Source organism: Anolis carolinensis, chromosome 2 (genome assembly GCF_035594765.1).
Source record: "Anolis carolinensis isolate JA03-04 chromosome 2, rAnoCar3.1.pri, whole genome shotgun sequence".
In the NCBI taxonomy this organism is placed as follows: domain Eukaryota; kingdom Metazoa; phylum Chordata; class Lepidosauria; order Squamata; family Dactyloidae; genus Anolis; species Anolis carolinensis.
The window spans coordinates 223880091-223901460 of NC_085842.1; the positions used below are offsets into that span (position 1 = coordinate 223880091).

At 39.0% G+C, this 21370-nt stretch overlaps 1 protein-coding gene across 8 annotated transcripts in view; it reads right to left on the reverse strand.

Annotated features, from left to right (window-relative positions):
• Window positions 1-21370, reverse strand: part of lingo2 (leucine rich repeat and Ig domain containing 2) — an 867433-nt gene that overhangs the window by 501374 nt on the left and 344689 nt on the right. The gene's annotated exons all lie outside the window — the stretch shown is intronic.

Below are 21370 nucleotides of genomic sequence, written 5' to 3' on the forward strand. Positions count from 1 at the left end.
CTTAGAGGTGTCTACGGACAACGCCAGCTCTTTGGCTTAGAAATGGAGATGAGCACCAACCCCCAGAGTCGATCACAACTGGACTTAACGTCAGGGGAAACCTTTTTTATTGTTCTTTCACTGTTGTTGTTGTTTTGCACTACAAATAAGACATGTGCAGTGTGCACAGGAATTTGTTCGTTTTTTTTTTTTCAAATGATAATTCGGCCCCTCCACAGTCTCAAGGATTGTGGACTGGCTCTCTGCTTTAAAAGTTTGAGGACCCCTGCTTCAAGGTGTACAACACAGGTCAACCAGTTCAAGAATGTGCCAAGTCTGAATATTTCAAAAATGGTTAGATCCTATATTTTGTGACTGTTACTACTGATTGTCTTCCTGGTATACAGCACAGTATATTTTTAAAAATTTTAAAATTCTGAAGTTGGTTTCAAATGGTTGATTGTGAGAATGTTTATACTATAGCCGTTACTGCTGCTTTTAATGCAAACTGTCATTGAGGACTTGCTGAGCTTTGCAGCAGGTGCATATTTAAATTTAAATAAACAAACTTAAATACACCAATGCTTTACCAAAGGTACATTTTATTTGTCTTCCCTGGTTTTCTCTGTTTGTCCTCATAATATAGGGTTTTCTTGCATCAAAGCATAGTATGGAAGATGGATACACCGTTGGATGTCTTCCATTCGGCTTCCCTCTTATCCTATAGATCGATTTTCATATCACCGTGCCTGCATTTGCTTTCTTTCTGTATTAAGCCCTACTGAAAGGGACATATGGCAAATTACAGGTGCACTCTCTCTCTTTACAGTCTCAGTGTGCAACGTGTTCCAATTTTACATTAAAATAATTACAACCCCATGAAAATTGCTGGCATGCTGGCACTTATTACACATAATTCGGGGCCCTACAATGGGCAGGGGTAATTTTGGTTCTATTTCAGAAATATCTCAAGGCATGCGATAACATTTGACTACTAAATAATTCTCCAGAGATTCCATAAAATGTCTTTTACAGGAAAAAAAACCCCAGTGCTAGTGGGCTATATTAATTTGGGTGTTTTTGTCATATCCCCGGTGACTACAGAAAAGCCAATTACAGGAAAAACCACTCCACCAATTTAGGTACAATTCGTCATGTTCGTTTTGAATCTGAAAGGCTTCTGTTCTTGTTTTATTTTTGTTGACAAAGGCCAGCCTAGTATTGTGAACAATACATTTTGCATAAAACCCCACACTCACAATGAACTGATTTGGTATAGGGAATTGAACATTGCCACTATTTTTTGTTGGATCATGATGGGTAAGTTGTGTACCAAGTTTGTACCAGATTTATCAAGAACCTTTTTGGATCAAGCATACATAATATACACATACATTGGGATATATTGTACATATATACATACATTACTGCTATAGGCATAGTTACATAAATGTCCACATTGCCCCCACAGAGCTTCCCGAAAGCTTTTTTGTAATAGCAATCCATGTTTGCTTATAATAATATGTAATTTCAAAGGAACAGGTCAGAGACATTCAAGATAAAACTGCAAAACATATACACACAAACACATGCATCCCACATATGTCAAGGTGATTTGCCATGGCCTGTTTTTTATAGTTAATAATAACCTTTGACTTTAACACCCTACTTTAACTCTGACCAGCCCCTCTCTCTCAATAATTTTTTATATTTATAAAAGGTTTACCCAGTGGGTTCAATAGCAATACAAATTGCAGAAATGAGTGCATCAATATTTCATTTTATTTATATTTTATTTAGATGCCAGCATGAGATCCAAAGTTAACATGCAAGGTTTTAAAATAATAACACAATTAAAAGGCAGAAGTTAAGACAAACAAATTACTTCATCATATTGAGAAGGGGAAGAATGGGTGACTGTCCCTTTAAGAGTAGAGAATCACCCCTCTTATATCATCAACCTTCTCCTTTAGAGTTCTGCCTCGCCACCACACTCACACTCACATGTGGAAACATAAGAGCTGGAAATACATTCATCTTACATTCTTCACAAAGTCAGTATTACCTTTTTAAAAATGGGGGAAACACCAATATCCAAAAGCCAAGAGATGTCTTGCCCCGCCCAAAGCCCCTTAAATTAATGGAGACTGACACCAGTTTAAAAAAACCACTTCTTTCCATGGGATCCTATGGTTCTGCATCAAAGCCCATAGGATACAAGAGAAGTGGTTCAGAGTAAAACCATTTCTTTCCATGGGATCCTATGGTTATGCATCAAAGCCCATAGGATACAAGAGATAGCGATCCATCTTAAAATCATTGCTTTTTATTGAATCCTATTGTTCTGCATCAAAGCCCATAGGATATAAGAGACAACAATCCATCTTAAAACCATTGCTTTCCATGAAATCCTATTGTTCTGCATCAAATGCAATAGTATAAAAGAGACAGTGATCCAACTTAAAACAATTCTTTCCATGGGATCCAACTGTTTTGCATAAAACCCCATAGGATACAAGACAGAGATCCAGGTTAAAGTAATTTCTTTCCATGGGATCATATTGTTCTGCATCAAACCCCATAAGCTTCAAGAGACTCTTGATGGTTAGGCAATGGAACAGGACAGGAAACCTTGATGGTTCTCATCCTGCCTGTTTTTCAGTTGGAACCATGGGAGTAAAGTGTGATAAGTTTCAATTTATTAAAAATGTAATTTAATTTTTAATTAATTTATAAATCAATAGTTTTAATTTATAGTTATATGTTATTGTTTGATTTTTTTGTCCTGGTTTTTCACATGTATGTTCAGCATTGCATTTTGTCATGTTTATGTTGGAAACCGCTTTGAGTCCCCCGAGGGGTGAGAAAGGTATATAATGCAGTAAATAGAAAGATAGATAAATAAATAAATAACTAAATAAGAGGTAAGAGCTCTGAACATGATTACTAGCCCATAGTTTCCTCCTTTCAGGACACTTCTGCCTCTTTTCAACCACAGAGGGCTATGCATGACTATCAGAAGTAGTTTAACTCATGTGATGAGCTTGGTGTCTCTCCATGCTTGAATAAAGGATGAAGTGTCCTGCAACTAGGAAATTTCTCAATGTGATAAGGTGGTAAATTTCTATGTATTTAAAACCAAAAGTTAAAAACAGTATGAAAATGCTTAAAATGTAATAAAATACGAATACTACACGCATACACACATACACACAGTTTTAACTGTTGCAGTACACTAAAATGAAAAGCTTCCTGAAATACTAATAAAGAAGGTCATTAGCAGCCAGCAGAAAAAACAACAGGGAGGGGGCCAAGCAGACCTTCCAGGGAAAGGATGTCTAAAACTTGGAAACAACCACCAAGAAGGTTCTCTCCTTCATATCCTCATCAGATGTGCCTGAAATGGTGGCGGGACTGAGAAAAAAGCCTTCCCATGAAGTGCAATATGGCTTTTCAGTTAGTGTGGACCCAAGCCATGTAGTGCTTTAAAGATCACAGCCAGCACTTTGAATGTACTGGCTGTGACTTTAAATGGATTCAATCATTGGTCCCATGGGTGAGGGGGGGGGGACAAGTCCCCCTTAACCTGGGCTATACTGGGTTCTACTTATATAGGAATAATAAAATGATCATCAGTGTTCTAACTACATTTTAATTTGTCTATTTTTGTTTCCTTTTCTGCAAATTTATTTATACAGCTGCTCAGTTGCCACCACTGGTTTAGATTTCAAACCATGCTGGCAGCTGTAGAGCAGCGAAAGATGGTACGGATGTAGTGTGCAGTTTGTTTGTTTGGGATTATGTGGATTTATCAGAGATCCTTAATTCTAGAACATAAATAGAAAAATCTGTGCTGTATATCCCAAAGCTACTCTCCTTGTAGCCAGCATTTGATATTTTCACTTCATCACATCATGTACTTCATTTTTAATACAGCCTATTAAATATGGAACATAAGACTCTCCAGGAGCGTGGAATATTCTAAGAAAGCAATGTTCTCCGCTCCTAGAAAATGCATCTGCAGAGACTGTTGATGTGAACATTTGGATTCAGACACGGGTTTCTTGGAAACTGATTCAATTTACATCAGTGGCACTGGAGATGTTTTCAGTATCATGTTTGCTATACCACGTGAGAGTTGTACTTGTGTAAAGTGGCTCTCTACATAATTTTCACATAACAAAAACCCTTCTACATTAGATCAAATATCCAAGCAAGTCCACAGTGGTCAACCAGATGCTTCTGGAAGACCATACTTTCAGAGTTTTTTAAAAAACGCAAGTCCTCTGTAAGTGTCTCAGCAACAGAACTCCCTTCATAAAGCAGAGTTAGAATCTTGCTTTATTCTGATTTTTAAAGAAATAACAACTTAGAAATTCTATCTTGAAATAAAACTCATGCATGAGTTTGCCAGGTTCAAAGGTGAAGTCCTACCTTTAGATATATCTCTATTCTCACATGAAATTAATGACAGATCTTGACATGACCAAAGAGCAATACACAAATGCTCCCCATCTCTAGAGCAGTGGTCGGTCCCAGAAATTCCAACAGCTGGTAAACTGGCTGGGATTTCTGGGAATTGTAGGCCCAAACATCTGGGGACCCACAGGTTGAGAACCACTGCTCTAGAGACAGGGGAGCATCTGTGCATTTCTCTTTTTATCGCACTCCATTTAAGATCAGTCAAAGCAATTGGGAAGATATTACCTTCTTTTTGATTCCTCTGCATATCTGGGAGAGATAAAGGCATAGGAAGACAGCCCTTCCTCCCTCTATGGCTTTGAGCTTTAATTGACCAAACCTTCTCAGCAGATGATCTTGGGTGCCAGAGCCTTTTGCCCTCATTTTTTAAGAACAAACTTCAAAGAAATACAGGTAATTGCCACCATCTAGAAGTCATCTGGTCCCAAAAATATATATCACAACTTGCTATTAACTCCTATTGCTTGTTTATATTCCATAGCAATTGTGTTTTTGGGTGCCTCATCACACTAGAGCAGTGTTTTTCAAACTGTGCTCCTCCAGGTGTTTAGGACTTCAGCTCCAGAAAGTCCCAGCTATTTTACCAGCTATTAGGAATTGTGGTAGCTGAAGGCCACAACCTCTGGAGGAGCACAGTTTGAGAAACTCTGCACTAGAACATGGATCCACTTTAAATCCAGTTGCTGTCTCCTGCGGAATTCTGGAGTTTGTAGTTGAGTGAGGCCCAGAACCTCTTTGGCTGAGCTGTTTAAAGGCCCCTCCACTAAACTACAGACTGCTGAATTCTGTAGTAGGCAGCAACTGGAATTAAATCGATCCATGCTCTAGTGTGATGAGGTATTTTGCATACCACAAACCTTTTTTCTACCTCTAGCAAGATAATTACCTTGAATAATAAATCAGTATGTATTTGGAGACACATGTTTCTTTTCAGATTCAAACAGTAGCGATGCCTGGATGGATTGCAGCCTGGAGGTGCTTCTTACATAGCAGCAGGCATTTACCATCATAGGTCTTACCCTTTGTATAAACTCTGCGTATTTTTGAAGAGAAAGATATAACCAATTCTGCCCAACGACACTGCTCGTAAAATCTCTTTCTTGGAGCTATGATGTTCTGCATCATTGCACTTGGGTGACAACTTAAAGTCAAAATCACATGCAATCCTAATCTATTGTGTGATTGTGTTTCTGGCTGTGATTTAGAAGAAAGATTGCTTGCTTTAACATCTAAGGACCACAGATGCTTGAGGTTTACCATTGCTTTATCATAAATTACTTTCAAAGACTTTAATCCAATATGCAACTGCCTGGGAGTGGGGCTGTATCTACACTGCAGAATTGTAGTAGTTTGACACAACAGCAATAGTTCAATGCAATGGAATTCTGGGAGTCATAGCTGTGTGAGATATTTCCCTCTCTCTGCTGGAGAGCTGTGGTGTCAAGGCAAACTTCAAATCCCAGAATTCCATAAGATGGAGCCATTGCAGTGAAAGTAATGTCAAACTACTACAATGGTCTCTATGGCCTCATCTACACTGCTCTATAATGCGGTATGGGGGCTCATTAGTCTGAGGTATCCAAACGATGCCTCAGGCTAATGCAGTTTAACAAGGAATCAACTTGGAAATCCAGATTTATTTTGGGTAAAAAAGATACCTGGAGAGATCCATACCTTCCTGGAAGATGTGCATCTTTCCAGCCATGGGATGTGTGAAGACTACCCTTGGGATCGGCAAGTTTCTGTGGGTTCAAGCAGCCCAGGGAGGAGGGATTGCAGTGCCGCCTGGCCTTCCCTGACCCCCATTTGGCTGTAAAATATATATTAAAAACCTCAGGACTAAGGCACAAGGCTTCTCTGGAGGTCCTGACATTTCAAAAGGATGCAAGAGAGATTTGGAGAGAAGAGAATTCCTCTTCCAAGGCTCCTGGTGTCTTTGTGAAATGCCAGGACCTCCAAAGAAGCCTTGTGTCATAACACTCCATCCCACCAGTGCTAATTGTGATTGTGGCCCTATTCCTTTCGGCCCCTGGTCTGGCTACCAAATTTCAGTAAAATTGGTGTTTAAAATACTTCTTTCACTCCATTTTGGGGCAGTGTAGAAGGGCCCTTTATTGCACTGAATATAATGGATTGCACTACCAGAAAAAAAGACATTATCCTTGATATTTCAAAATAATTGTATTTGGGATAATCAAGAGTACATTTCCAGGATCTGTTCAAAACATTGCCTAAGTAGATCCAAGGACGCAACTCTCTATTTAGAACCAGAACAAATGGACATTTTGCTTTGCATATAGATAAAGTCAGTTTCATATATTCAACATGGCACTTATTGGAGATATTTCATCTAATTTTTTAAAAATTCTCCCAAATGCTCTCAGATCATCCTGCAATCTTAGAAAATGCAATTTGTTTAAGAGGCTGATCAGATTAGAATATTTATCATCTAATGGTTTGTGAGAAATATACTGTATAATTATTTGTGATTTTTAATGTATTTTTTTTAAGCAGGTAAGTTATTGGGGCGGGGGGGGGGTTGAAAAAAGGTTTCTCTTTATGCAACAAATTAAACCCTTGTGCCAGCAGGACTGCTGACTGACAGGTCAGCAGTTCGAATCTGGGACAGTGGGTGGGCTCCCCCTGTCAGCTCCAGCTCCCCATGTGGAGACATGAGAGAACCCTCCCACAGGATGGTAAAACATCAATCATCCGGGTGTCCCCTGGGCAACGCCCTTGCAAACGGTCAATTCTTTCACAGCAGAAGCAACTAGCAGTTTCTCAAATCGCTCCTGACACCCCCCCCAAAAATGTTTTCAATAGTTAATATTTTATTCCCTCATTGTGCATCATCTTTGGCACCTGATGAGCTGAAACATGAAAAATACTTTAAATAAATAAGTACAGTAATTCTTAATCAATAAGTTAACACTATCAATGCTTTCTTCTAATTCAAGAAGAAAGACCATCATCTTTTCTCCATGCTTGCTTTCTCCTCTGCACTCTCTGGCTTCTCAAACCTTTCATCTCCCTTTTCGTTTTTTACCACACTCCACATCTCTCCGCTGGACACTTAGTCAGGCATTCTGCTCTGCATTCTCAGAGGTCTCTCTGGACATCCTTCTGCATCACAGAAGTGCCGATAGCCAGGCGGCTCTTAGTGGTGCTCTTTGAACACTTGATCCTGTTGCTGTGATCAAAAGAAGTAAATGCAGAAGATGGAGTGCTGGGTGAATGGAATTAAGGAAGTAAAATTAAAGAAATAAAAGAGAAAGTGATAGTAGTAATGTATGTGTCTGTGCGCGTGTTGGGGGGGAATGAAAGGTACACTAGCAGCAGTGAATAATAAATCAATGCCTTACCGAGTTTTTTGGGGGGGAGGAGACCATAAATAATTTTATTTGTTAATTTAATTCTTTGAACTAATCAGCTGATTTCTATTAATTAATTAAAAGACTACCACCGAGAAATAAATGCATAAATCTAGTGTTCCACTATGTTCTTCCATGGAAATGAAACCCTACTCTGGAATATTTCTCAACTCTGTAAATTTGGTTATGAAACCTTCCTCTGGCACAGTATTTTGAGATGAATTGTATGTTTACTCCCCCCCCCCCACACACACACATATTTCTGTAGGTGTCCCATTCTGACATCAGCAAAGGCACCCATGTGACCAGACAGAAGAAGGGGGACATAGAGTGGTCATGCAGGTCTCTTTGCCAATGTACACAATCAGGAAGAAAGAGGAAAACCACTCCCTTCTTCCTTTTGGCCTCATTGGTGCTTTGTTCTGATGTCAACAGAGTTGTCCGTGATGGGCAGGAGCTCTCATAAGACTCTGTAACTAGCTAAGAGCAGTGACAACATCCATCCCTTTTCCCTGTGGTAATGAGCACAAGGATCATAGATTCATAGAGTTGGAAGAGACCACAAGAGCCATCCAGTCCAATCCCCTGACCTGCAGGAACACACAATCAAAGCACTCCTGGAAGATGGCTATCCAGACTCTGTTTAAAAATGTCCAGAGAAGAAGATTCCACCACATTTCACAGCAGCATATCCCACTACCGAACAGCTCTTACCATCAGTAATGTCTTCCTAATGTTTAGGCAGAATATCCCAAGATTTTAACTGTTAATCTGACTTTGTCCTGCTTTGGGCAAAGTCAGGGGATACTCCAGAGTTTGCTGGAAACTTTGGAGTAACCTGAGGCTTTGTGGCAGTCTGGAGAGCTGGATTTGATTTGGCTTGCTCCATTTTCTAGACAAGACATAACCCCATCATCCTGTGTCTAGTTCTGGGCAACACAATTCAAGAATGATATTGACAAGCTAGAACATGTCCAGAAAAGGGTGACTAACTTTATTAAAGGTCTTACAAGGAACATGATCTGAGTATGTTTAGCTTAGAAAAAAGAAGGCTGAGAAGGGACATGAGAGACATGTTTGAAGACCTCTTCACATGGCCCCTGGGGCTGTACCATTTCGCTGGCAGTTACTGGTGAAACAGCAAGCATATGTGATGTCTCGTGGTGCCCCACACACCCTTCCTCCTTCCCCATCACATGGTAGGGGATGGGAGAAGGCGTGTTGGCACCCTGTCCCCATCAAATGGGTGAAAGGGCAAAAAAATTGGGTAGCTCAATTGGATGTCACATTGAAGAGGGGGCAGCTTTGGGTGTCTGCTGCTTTGCAGATTACGATACAGAGAAATGGATTCAAACTGCAGGAAAAGAGATTCACTAGAAGTAGCAATGTGTTATGAAAATAGCCAGCCTTCTATTTGCAGTGAACCTGCAGTTTTTGGCTCATGTAGATAAGTCCTCAGATTTCTAGTCAACCTTTTATTTATTTTTCCAATGCACTTTTGCTTTATTTCCCTGAATTCATGCTCATTCAGCTTTGGGGAAAGATATAAACAAGAATAGCAGATAACCAACAACAAGGAAAAAGTTGATGGAAATGTGTTCTGCTCTACATTCTGGCAGAGCAAAATGACATATCAAATAAGGCTTTTCCTCATCCTAAAACAGATGGGTCCTATTTTACTCCCACAAAGCTCTGGGTCACTGTAGAGGGTAATGGATAGATTTTCTCTTCCTGTGATAAAACCGAAAAGAATCCTTTGATTCATAAATACTGATATCTAAAGAATGAGAACTTGAAGAGGGTATTTCAGAGAAGATAATTAAAGATCCTATCTGCTAGAGTTTTAGTTCCCTTACAGAGATGCTTTTATTGAATTATTAGCAGCTTCTGGATTATCCTAAACAATAACCTTTCTGATGCAGAACATTCTGAGTTCTTATTCTTAATTATGGATAGCTGCTCCACCACTGAACAGTTCTATTAAAATGGAGAAAGTCATCAAACTCTACTGGCCTTTTGTTGGGACTTTTATCCAATCTTTTTCAACAATTGTCTGTAGATTGCTCCTTCTCAGGACTCATCCTCAACTGTTTTTGTGCTGTCATAGGGCCTTATACCACAGGGAAGGGGAGTAGCATCATGTAACCATGATGTTTAGTCCTATAGTGTTGAAAATCACCATAGCCTGTTATTAATTACTTATCACATGTCATCTGAATTTTCTGGTTTCTCGGTTACTACCCATTTTCATCCTTATACCAGGAATGAGTGGATTCTCCCCCCTCCCCTACTCTCCTTTCTAAAAAAGGGTCTTACTTCGACCGTAATTTTGGGAATTACCCAAAGTCAAAATCAACTTGACCAGTGGTTCTCAACTTGGGGTCCCCAGATGTTTTTGGCCTACAACTCCCAGAAATCCCAGCCAGTTTAACAGCTGTTAGAATTTCTGGGAGTTTATTTATTTATTTCTATCATTTATATGCCGCCCTTCTCACCTGAAGGGACTCAGGGCGGCTCACAATCTGGCAAATTCAATGCCGGTATACAGTACAAAAATAAAACAGAGCAATTAAAAAAATCAATTTAAAACAATCCAATAAATACATTTAAAACAGTATAATAAAGAGTTGAAGGCCAAAAACATCTGGGGACCCCAGGTTGAGAACCACTGAACTTGACAGTAGTTAAGAACAACAAATTGCTGGGATAGAGAAGAACTGAGAGTTTCCCATTTCTGCTTTACATCAAGGGTGGGGAAAGCATGCAGCCACTGAAACCCACTTCTACAATCCCAAGTCTTATGCCATCGCTCCAGACCCAATTGATGATTTTGCTCAATGGCCACCAAAATGCATGGAAAAGGCAGTTTGACTTCCTCCATCTCCTTGACTCCTCCCTACTCTCTGCAAATTGATTTTTGTGTTGCAACTATGTGAAATATGGGACAGGATTCATATTTCATTAATGGTTGTGCGAAAGAGGGATTTTCACCAGGCACTGAATGTGATAAACAACAACTGCTAGTTGGGTTCCACACACTGGCTGAAATTCCCCTTCTACATGACTGTTAAAAGAGCAATGGTAATACCAGGTGCAAAATGGCTGAAAGTGGTGACCAGAAGTGATGTGATACCATTCCTGGTGGACCAATGTGGTCTCTAGCATGAGACTTTGCCCAGCTGTGTTTCTAAACCAGCTTGCTCCCATTGTACCAGAAATTACCAAACCAACATGTATGAAAATGGTGAACTATGTGACTATGTGACAAGTATTTAATCTAGTTTGTCAATTAGGATTATTTAAAATACGCTCCATAGCATATCAATAACATCAAAATAAGACACCTCAAGGAATGCATTCTTTGTTGGTACTGTATTTCTAAATCTCACAAATAGGCATCACACCCTGTACTTTTCACTTCCTTTTAGGATTCCTTTCCTCCTATATCATTGCTGTTGAGTGCCTTCAATCATTTCTGACTTATTGCAACCCAGTGAGTTTTCATTGCCAAACATGAACTTGAACCCTGGTGTGAAGATCCATAGTCCAATGTTCAAGTCAGTATATCACACTTTCCCACTCTCATATATCTTTATCTAGGGATATATAGATGAAGCTATACATTAGAACAGGGATTTATTTTTATTTTAAAAATAAAAACAATTTTAACCAACATAAACCTATCAAGATTTCATTGGGAAGTGTGGGCCTTCTTCTGGCCAATGAGATAGTCAAGTTAATTAGATTGTTGTTGTTATGTGCCTTCAAGTCGTTTCAGAATTTGGCAAGCCTAAGTCTAAAACTGAGGGCAGGGGCCAGGTAAATTACCTTGTAGGGCCGCATCCGGCCCACGGGCCTTAGTTTGGAGACCCCTGCATTAGAACCTTAAAACATTGTTTTAGGGAGATTAGTACTCTCAGTATCTGCTCCAGTCATTACCATGATAGCTAGAGGATTCTGGGAGTTGTTATCAACAAAGTAATGCTTCTAAGTGCTGGTATAGATACAGACAATGTGTGTGTACATTATAAATCGAAAAGACTTGGACATTTCCAATTTAGAAGATGGAGGAAAGTACAGATATATATCTCATGACTCAAGCATTAAGACTAAGAGTTAGTGAAAAAGACAAAAAAAAGATAAATTCAACTGCAAAAGCTGTACTCCTTCAAGATATCCCCTAAACATATAAACCAAATTGACATTTTCTTGATGAACTATCAATGAGTATCGCTAAGTCTGAAATGGCTTAATTTGGCAGAGCACCAAATGTACTCATCACAGGGTTTCAGGGTGAATAGGATGGGAGCTGTAGGTCTAAAGTACTTAATTTAGCAGATAAAAGAAGATTTTGCCATTTAGTACTCTGAACTGGACTACTTAAATCTAAATTCCACCTCCTGTGAATAACATCTGTGGGTAGAGATCACTGAAATCTTATTGTAAAATAAAATAAAATTCTGTCCTACAGTTACTGCCAATTCCCATTTAACCCTTTACACTTCTTTTATCATGCTCAGTCTCCTCCTCTTTTTTGTCAGTTACCAATAGCTGCTTATTTTGGTAGTGTGCTTTTTTTAAAAAAACATCATGTTTATTTTTTGTCCATTCCTACAGGAGGACTGTATGCTCACCACATCTGTTTCTGAACTTTTGCATTGTTTCTCTCTCTATTTTTTTGAGTAAGACAACTTTTAAAAATTAAAAAAAAAATTAAAGGAGGAAAGCACTATCATTATTTTTGTACTGTGTGGAGCTGTACAGCTGACTCATCCAGTTCAAATGCATTGAGAATAAGTTGAATGAAACTAGCTTTTAAGTATCCGATTCATGTACTTTCCAGTAGTAAATACTATGTCCTTTCTGTTTAGCAAAGTTTAAAATCACTACTACTGGGAGCTTCACTTTTCCTTTCTGTTATTTATCATATTTTTTTTCCTCTTACTTTTCTAAGTTCATCAGATCAGGCCCTAGACCATGTGGTCTAGCATTAAGCCATAACAGTTAAAAGCATTAATAGCATTAAGCCATAACAGTTAAAAGTGGTGTAAAACTGCATTATTCTTCAGTTTAGATGCACTCTTGGGCAATACAGCTGAAAAATGTGGCCTTATGTCTAGGTAAACAACAAGTTGATAATATTATTAAAGCAGCATCACTTAATATGGAGGATTTGATTACATTTACAAGGATGGCATCACTTAAAGATTGGCAGATATCAGTAGAAATAATAGGGATGAGTAGCACATGGGAAACTGAAAGTTTATACACACTCAGAGGTGAGAGGTTGTAAGATCATGTTGTCATGAGGTGTGTGAGAGAATTTTAGAGCTGATGAAGGGCAGAAGAAATTATCCCAACCTGGTTATAGTCTGGACAAGGAGCTCCAACCTCACACCTTCTCATGAACATCAAAAGATGCAGAGCAATAATGGTAGCATGAGTACCTAATATATCTTTATATTCCTAATGTGACTAATAGGAATATTTAGTCACATTTGGGGGTTCTTTTTCTTCCTAATCCAAGATGTAACTGATTTGAGAAGGAGATGTCTCTGTAATTGGATGTAGTAAGTGTGCAAGTTAAATACTTCATTGATTTCTCACAAAGTGTTGAAAAAAATTTGGGGATTCACCCACCTCATACTCAAGAGAAAAAGATGAGAAAAAATGTTAACAATTTCACTATTGCTTTTCTTTAAGGTCATTGTCTCATCCTGTCCTGTCCCATCCCCCACCGCCACCAATTTTCTGGTCCTCTGCTTTCATCTTTAGGACGGCCCAAACGTTTTTTCAAATAGGCAAATTGAGAAATGTCAATTCATTTTGGCCACTGTATTTTGGCAGGTATGTAACTTTTCACATTATATAACTTTTAATAGATTTCTGTTTTGCAGAGTATCAACCTGACAGTCTTTTGTCTCCTTTCTCTTTCATGAAAAATTTCTCAACCACAATAGGTGAGAAAAGAGCTCATGGTGCACAAATAAGCTTGTTTTTAAAATAGTTGCTGTATCTAATGTCATAGTGCCTCCTATCTCCTTTTACTTTATTGACCATGTAGGACTTCATTTCTATCCCCATAAATCTTGCAGAAAAGATTGTTACATTCCATTACTATTGTACTTAAATAGAGTGCATTTGGTGATCCAGAAAGTTTGTCATTGTATATGCGGTACAGTTCCTTTAACTCTTATCTTTCTACCTGTTCCTGCTCACAAAAGCGTATTTTGCTGACTTCAGTAATGATAAATATTTCATTGTATTTTATTCCTGCACAATAAATTCCCACTCAGTGAAATTAGTTCCTATAATTAGGTCTTTGAACAAAGCTGAGGTCTACTGAAATGCAATTGGATGGTACTAGGATATCAGGAAAAGAAAGATTCAGCGGACAATAAAAAGTAATCCTCCCAACTGTGACAATAAGAAATTAAAACAATAGCTATGGTGTGATGGTTTGTGCATCGGACTACGGTTCTGGAGACAAAGATTTGAATCTGCAAATCTGCCTCTGTAATGGAAACCCATTGGGTGACCTTAGGCAAGGCTAAAGTATTTCTGAACAAATCTTGCACAGAAAACTCTATAATAGGTTATCCTTAGGCCCCATCTGAGCCCTTGGTGGTGCAGATAGTTAAACCGCTGAGCTGCAGAACATGCTGACTGAAAGGTCAGCGGTTCAAAACCGGGAGCAGGATGAGCGCCTGTTGTTAGCCCCAGCTTTTGCCAACCTACCAGCTGTTCGAAAACACGCATATGTGGGAAGGTGCTCCATGCAGTCAGGCCGGCCACATGACCTTGGAGGTGTCTACGGACAATGCCAACTCTTTGGCTTAGAAATGGAGATGAGCACCAACCCCCAGGGTCAGACACAACTAGACTTAATGTCAGGGGAAAACCATTATCTTTACCTTTAGGCTGCCTTATAAGGTACTGTAGTGGGTGCATTATCATGAGAAATCCAAAGTATTCTGGGGTTTAACCCAGAATAAACATTGAAATCCAGGTTTATTCCAGGTTAAAAAGATTGCTGGTAAGATCCACATCTTCCAGGAAGATACACATATTTCCACGTATAGGGTATGTGGAGACTGCCTCTTAGAATCACGATGCACGATCCCGGGGGTGGTCTCCACAGCCATTCTGCTTTTGTATGTCAAGCAGTGTAATCCTCCCCTCTCTGCCCCTCTTCAGCATTAAAGCCTATTAACCAAGGATAGAAGCTTCTGTTTTCTTTATGAAACATCCTTCAAATATATTCAACTTGATTACCATGTACCTTCTTAACATCTCATAGGGCTTGGCTTCCAGACCTTTCACCATTTTGTTCATCCTGCTCTGGTCATGCTCAAGCTTGTCAATATCCTTGACCTGTGGCTCGAAGAACTGGACACAGTATTTCACATGTGGTCTGACTAAAGCAGAATATAATGGTACTATTACTTCCCTCGATCTAGACATAATACTCCTATTGATGTAGCCCAGAATCATATCATATTCACGTTTACCTGCCACTAACAAGCAAATGTAGAGGGGTGGGGGTGGGGGGAGCCTGCTATAAATTTATTTTCCAATGTGTTTTATTGTGTGAGGAAACAAACTTAAGGAGATGAAACAAGCTTTTGGGAACTACATTTGAACATTATATGGACTAATAGAACCCAAATCTTTCTATTCGTGACCTACTCATGTCTCATTAAATACTTCTACATACCATAGATTACATATACGAATGCAGTATGTATAGCCTCTGCTATCAGGTAGAAGGGTACTAGAAGTTTTACCACATTATATTCAATGGCTAATAGCTATGCAAATAACACAGAAAAAACATGTTTATACGTAGCAGAACCTAAACTGTTGGCTTGGCAACTCAAGGCAAGGAATTCCCCTGTTACCAACCTATTTGTAGGTTCTCATAGCTATGAGGATGAGGCATGGATCAGGCCTGTGAGGACTGATTTCCTTTGTTGACTGTAGCACTATATAATCTAGGCATGCAATTTTTAACTAATTTTATTTTTCAAGGAAGCAACACATAATTTTAACAATTTTCATCTTCATGTGAGCTTTGAAAGCTGGGCAATTTTCCTGATGAGATTTTGATGAGGAGAATGCTGGACTGATAAGAGTCTTCCTAGTTCTGCACAAACTCTGCATGTAGTATTTTTTTACAAAGAAGACAACATTCTTTGCATAGGAAGCAGTATGTTCTTATCAGAAGTGCAATATTTTTCAGTACTCAAGCAACTAGGTAGAAAATTTGTGCATCTTAAGTCCAAAACTGTCTTGATTCTTGTGATTCCTGGATTGTCTGTCTCGGGGCTTTCTGAAACACACTGGTCAAAGATTTCTGAAGTATTCATTTTAATATAATCCTGGGAACTCATTTTCCAAAGGCATCGCCATGGGAGGACAGGGGAATATTACATAGCCACAAGGATCAGGAGTGTTATTCCCAGGACAGTCCACACATACTCGAAAGTTGGACTCATACGTATTATGAGTTTTTTTTAAAAAAGGCAATTGCTACAACTATTTCATATAATGATTTTCACAATATTGTCACAACATTCTTTTCTTTTAAAAGCATTAAAAAAATAAAAGATACCAAGTTATAGCCATAGACTGCAGTGGACTTTGTAGAACTGTGGGACATTACATTTCTAAGCTGATAATGTCAGTTCTAAGATCAGCTCAGAACCAGGTTTAAGACATACTGAATTTAAGAATTTAAGAAGCCAAACAGCATTTCCCCACCATGGCACCACATTTCTGTGGTGGTGTGATGGGGTGTTCTTGTGAGGCAAGAGGATATGCTGATAATAGCAGCACTGCTGATAGGGTCCCCATATCAGATAGGCTTTTGTTGAGAAGCCAGATTAAATGTGCCAAACAGTTACTGGGCAGCAGCAATAGAACTCTGGACTGAAGCCAGGGACATTTTCAGAGTAGAACAAAAAAGATACTGTTTACATTTTCATTAGACTGGATGATTTTAGTATCCTAGGTTGCTTTCATCCCATCTGGGGGACAGTGACCGACGCTGGACATCACATGATGTTGTGTGACATCTGGATGCTTTCTGTGTTCTGCTGATTGCAACCAGCACATGGCCTCCCCTCAATGACGACTCTTTCCCCATGCGATGGGGAAAGCATCGCCAAGAGAGAGTGACACATGGGCGACACATTCGCCCCGCTGCTCCCTCTTTCCTCACAAATGTCCGGTGAAGCGGGACACTTCACCAGGGCTTTCTAATTAGGTCCTTTGTCAAACTAGAAAGTGGTGTCTTAATTGATGATAGAACAAACTCTTCAAGCACTTGAGAATAAATGAAAATCATATGTATCGCATGTCACAGGACTATACTTGGAAGAAGGTGTGGAAATTGAAGAAAGCACCATGAGCAATTTAAGATATGCAGATGGCACCACACTGCTAGCAGAAAATAACAAATATTTAGAGTTGTTTATTGAAGAAAGTCAAGGAAGAAAGTACAAAATCAGCTTTACATTTGAACATTAAGAAAACAAAAATAATGACCATAGATTATTTACATAATTTTAAAAATTTCTTGTACCTTGATTCAGTAAAGATAAGGAAAAAAATCAAGAAATTAGAAGAAGACTAGGACTTGGAAGGTAAACTATAAGGAGCTAGACATGATCTTGATGTGTAAAGATATATCACTGAATGCCAAAGTCAGAATTGACTTTGCCATGATAATTCTTGTTTCAATGTTTCAATGAAAGCTGGACAGTAAATAGAGGGACAGAACTGCCTAATTTGAAATGTGGTGCACAAACATTTTGAAGATTCTCAGGAATAACAAACAACCAAAAATGGCTTCCAAAGCAAATCAGTCCTAAGCTACCTCAGGAAGATAAGATGATGAAACTGAAACTATCATACTTTGGACACATCATGAGATGATATGACTCTCTAGAAAAGATAATAATGCTTGGTAAGGCAGAGAGTTGTAGGAAAAAAAGACCACATTGCAGATGGATAGACCCAGACCTGAATTTGGAAAACTGATCAGGGCTGTTGATGGCAGGATAATTGGAGATCATTCAGTTTATAAGATTATCATAAGCTGCAGTTGACTTAACAGCAATTAAAATCAACAATTGCAAAAAACACATTGCCAAAAAAGGTATCTTATTCTAACAAAATAGTATTCATTTGTTATTTTTGTATTTACAGGCACTTTATAAACTCAGACATTCTACCATAGTTTACTTAGGTTCTTCATAAATCCGGGGCTAAACCAACCACAATGTTGAAAACCGATTTTTGGGTTTTTTGAGCAAGCTACTTCTATATTGTGATTCCTCTTTACTCACTACATATACCCTTCATAAATGTGCAAACCTTTAATAGGATGAGTACATGATAAAGACAAACCATTTTTAAAGACAGTGATAGTATTCTGGTAAAAATGGGGAAATGTAAGTCAAGAAAGTGAAAAAAGCATGACGTATGTACAGAATATTGTGCTGTGAGCGAGACATGAAGGAAAAGTCAAAGACAGGGTTCATTATTTCAGTAAGTCGCACCATCTAAAATGTGTCACTGTTTGTGACAGCAAATTCAAGTGCTCTGACAATCTTCTGAAAAGACGAAGACAGGATGTGAGAGTTGAGTTTGTATCAAATGTTTTAAAAAATGGAACTACAGAGGCATCATTAAAATGAGGCTCTTCATGTGGTTGCATAATGGATGTAAAACACACTACCCTATCTCATTTGAAATTTAAATGCAAGGAATGACAAAGAAATGCCAATTACTTTTGTACAATAGTCATCTGCACTGCAGAGTCAAAATGGACATTTGCACAGTCCTTTGCATTCAAGGAGTTCCTTTGATTCATTCAACATGAATCTGATTACAAAGCTAGGCAAATTAATACAATTTATCATAATTTGTCAAATTTGGGGAGTGTGCAGCATTCCAATAAATGGTTATTTGTGATTACATGAGCTGTCTTTATTACATAAGGTTAAAAATTTTACATAGTGCTATGTGGGAGGTGATGCAATTTATTCAGAGTAGAAGGTCTTACAGAAAATCAGCAGTTGGATACTTAGGAATGCTGCCATTTTCATAAATTTGAAAAGCTTTGTACATGTCATCAATACATATCAGCTCCCTACAATCAGGGTTTAAATTTTTACAAAACAGTATCTTCCATTATTCTAGAAGGCAAGTGGAAATATGGGATAAACCTAACAATAATATGCTAATATTACACATATCAAACATTATTTTTTCCACATACAACTCAGTTATCATCATTTGCAATGTACTTTCACAGCTATCTTTCCAGAGCTTGAAGGCACTGCCTTCTGGATCATAACTCCCAGAATTCTCATTCAACATTGGGTATTTTAGAACACGGAGTCTCAAAAGCAAATATCCTGAGCTCTCTTCTTTCTGCCAAGTTCTCTAGTATCACAGCAATATATTTCTCCTAGGACCAGAATAATGTTGTTTATAGTGAACAAGAAGCTATTATTCATTGCCCAGGGGAGATCTTAATTTCTACTATGACCAAATAGTTAATTGGTTTCCAACAATACTACATACCCCATCCGTGCCTCATTTTCTTCTGACTAGGCAACCTGGGGCTTTTCAAGGCATAACTGCAATTTATCCCTCAATGCTTTCACATTATCAGCTAGACTAAGCCACAGTAAACAGGATCAGATGAGGAACTGCCAGGAAATAATTAGCATCTTTTCACATAATATTTTTAAAGGTGTTGTTAATGTAGATGTGCTGAAAACAGGAAAAGGTATTCAAGAAGCAAATGGCCACTTGAAACATTTTGTAGAAAGGCTCACTTTTTAAAGATAACTAGATGGCAACTGTATGCCTCGTATAACAGTAAAAATTTTTAGTGCTGCTACTGGAATACTTTGCCAGTTGCATCCTTTTCTTGGACTTTAACATCCTAGTTCTCAAGAAACTGAGGATTATTCATTGTCTTAGGAGAACCTATTTCATTTCAGTTGCATACCCTCCAACATCAATGGATGAAAACTGCCAAGCAATCACATATAGCAAAGGTTAAAGAGGAAGGACACACAAGCTAGAAGAAGCCACAAATGTTTGCTTTTGCTAGATCTTTCAGAGAAAGTCAAGATTTCTGGTTTCTGTTTATTTCTCCTGTTGAGTTAACTGAGGACCTCATCACATTAACTTCTTGCTCTGCCCTAGGATGGAGCCAGGATGGAGATTGTTGGATTCCATCACATGATGCAGGGCTATTTCCTTCCTTCCATCCTGGAAGTGTCCTAAATCAGAGCCCTCAGAACACAGATGGCTACCCATGTTCTTATAGCCTACAACGCGGCCAGCACAGGGGGAAGCCAGATGGCTTTCCCCCATTTGATCAGGAAGGTGGTGATGAAGCGAATGGGACGACAGTTTCCCCCACTGCCCGGTGAATCCCCCTGCATTTTGGACCACAATATGTTGAGATCCAGAGTGCACTATTTTTTGCACTCTGAAATAAGGCTCCATCTACATCGTAATATGGTAATATGGGGGAAGTCCACCTTAATGCGACCTTGCCTGCATTACTCAAATTTGGGGGGGGGGGACTCTGAATTATGCGACACAATTTGGACTACAGACTTAGGGACTGTGTGAAAACTTGGGCCAGTTCCAAAAAGGAATGGACTGCAACTGTCCCCACTTGCGTCCCATGTTTCCCAGGCTCGGGTGGCTCAGTGATAGGATGGCAGTTTCCTTCTGCCCTTTCTTCCATGTCACAGTGGTTTCTGGCCATGACGTGGGCTCTACTTGTTGATCATCACTTGTGGAGACTTTGGCCAGGGTGGCAAAGTGTGTTTGATTCCCCCCACTTTCTCCCTTGGTGCCCCATTGTCCCAACTAATATCACTGCAGATGACAGCAGACAGATGGGATCCATATCATGGCCAGAGACTGGGGAGACAAGTTGGCTGTCGAGTTGCGCCAAACCATGTTTAGCACTGCTGGGCAGTAAGAACTCTATCTACTGTCTCTACAACAACTAGGAGAGTCTCTATGTGGCCCAGCCCTGGGCTGATCCAGTGTTGGATACACAGGATCAATGTTGGATTATGGGTCAGTATAGAGTCCACAGCAAGTAAAGTAGGCAAACAGGGAGGAGTGGAGAAAGAAGAAAACAACTGTGACATTTAAAAAGATCATTAAAGATTTAATCAGGACCATCCCTGTCAAATTGTGACAGATAGGGATATGAAAACAGGCAAATCTCCTTTTCACCAATGCCTCCTACCATTCACATCCTTCTCGAACATATCCCATTCTGTTCCGTGTGATCTTCCAGTTATTGTCACTGGACTATTTAGGATTCTTGGGGCAAGATGGATTTTCTTATAAGTCTTGTTCTAAGGTACATCTATAATGTCTTCAACCTCCTCTGCCAAATAATGTTGCGTTCTTAGTAAACTGTGAGTCCCATGATTCCCCAACATTACATCATGGCAGTTAAAGTGATGTCAAACTGTAGTAATTTC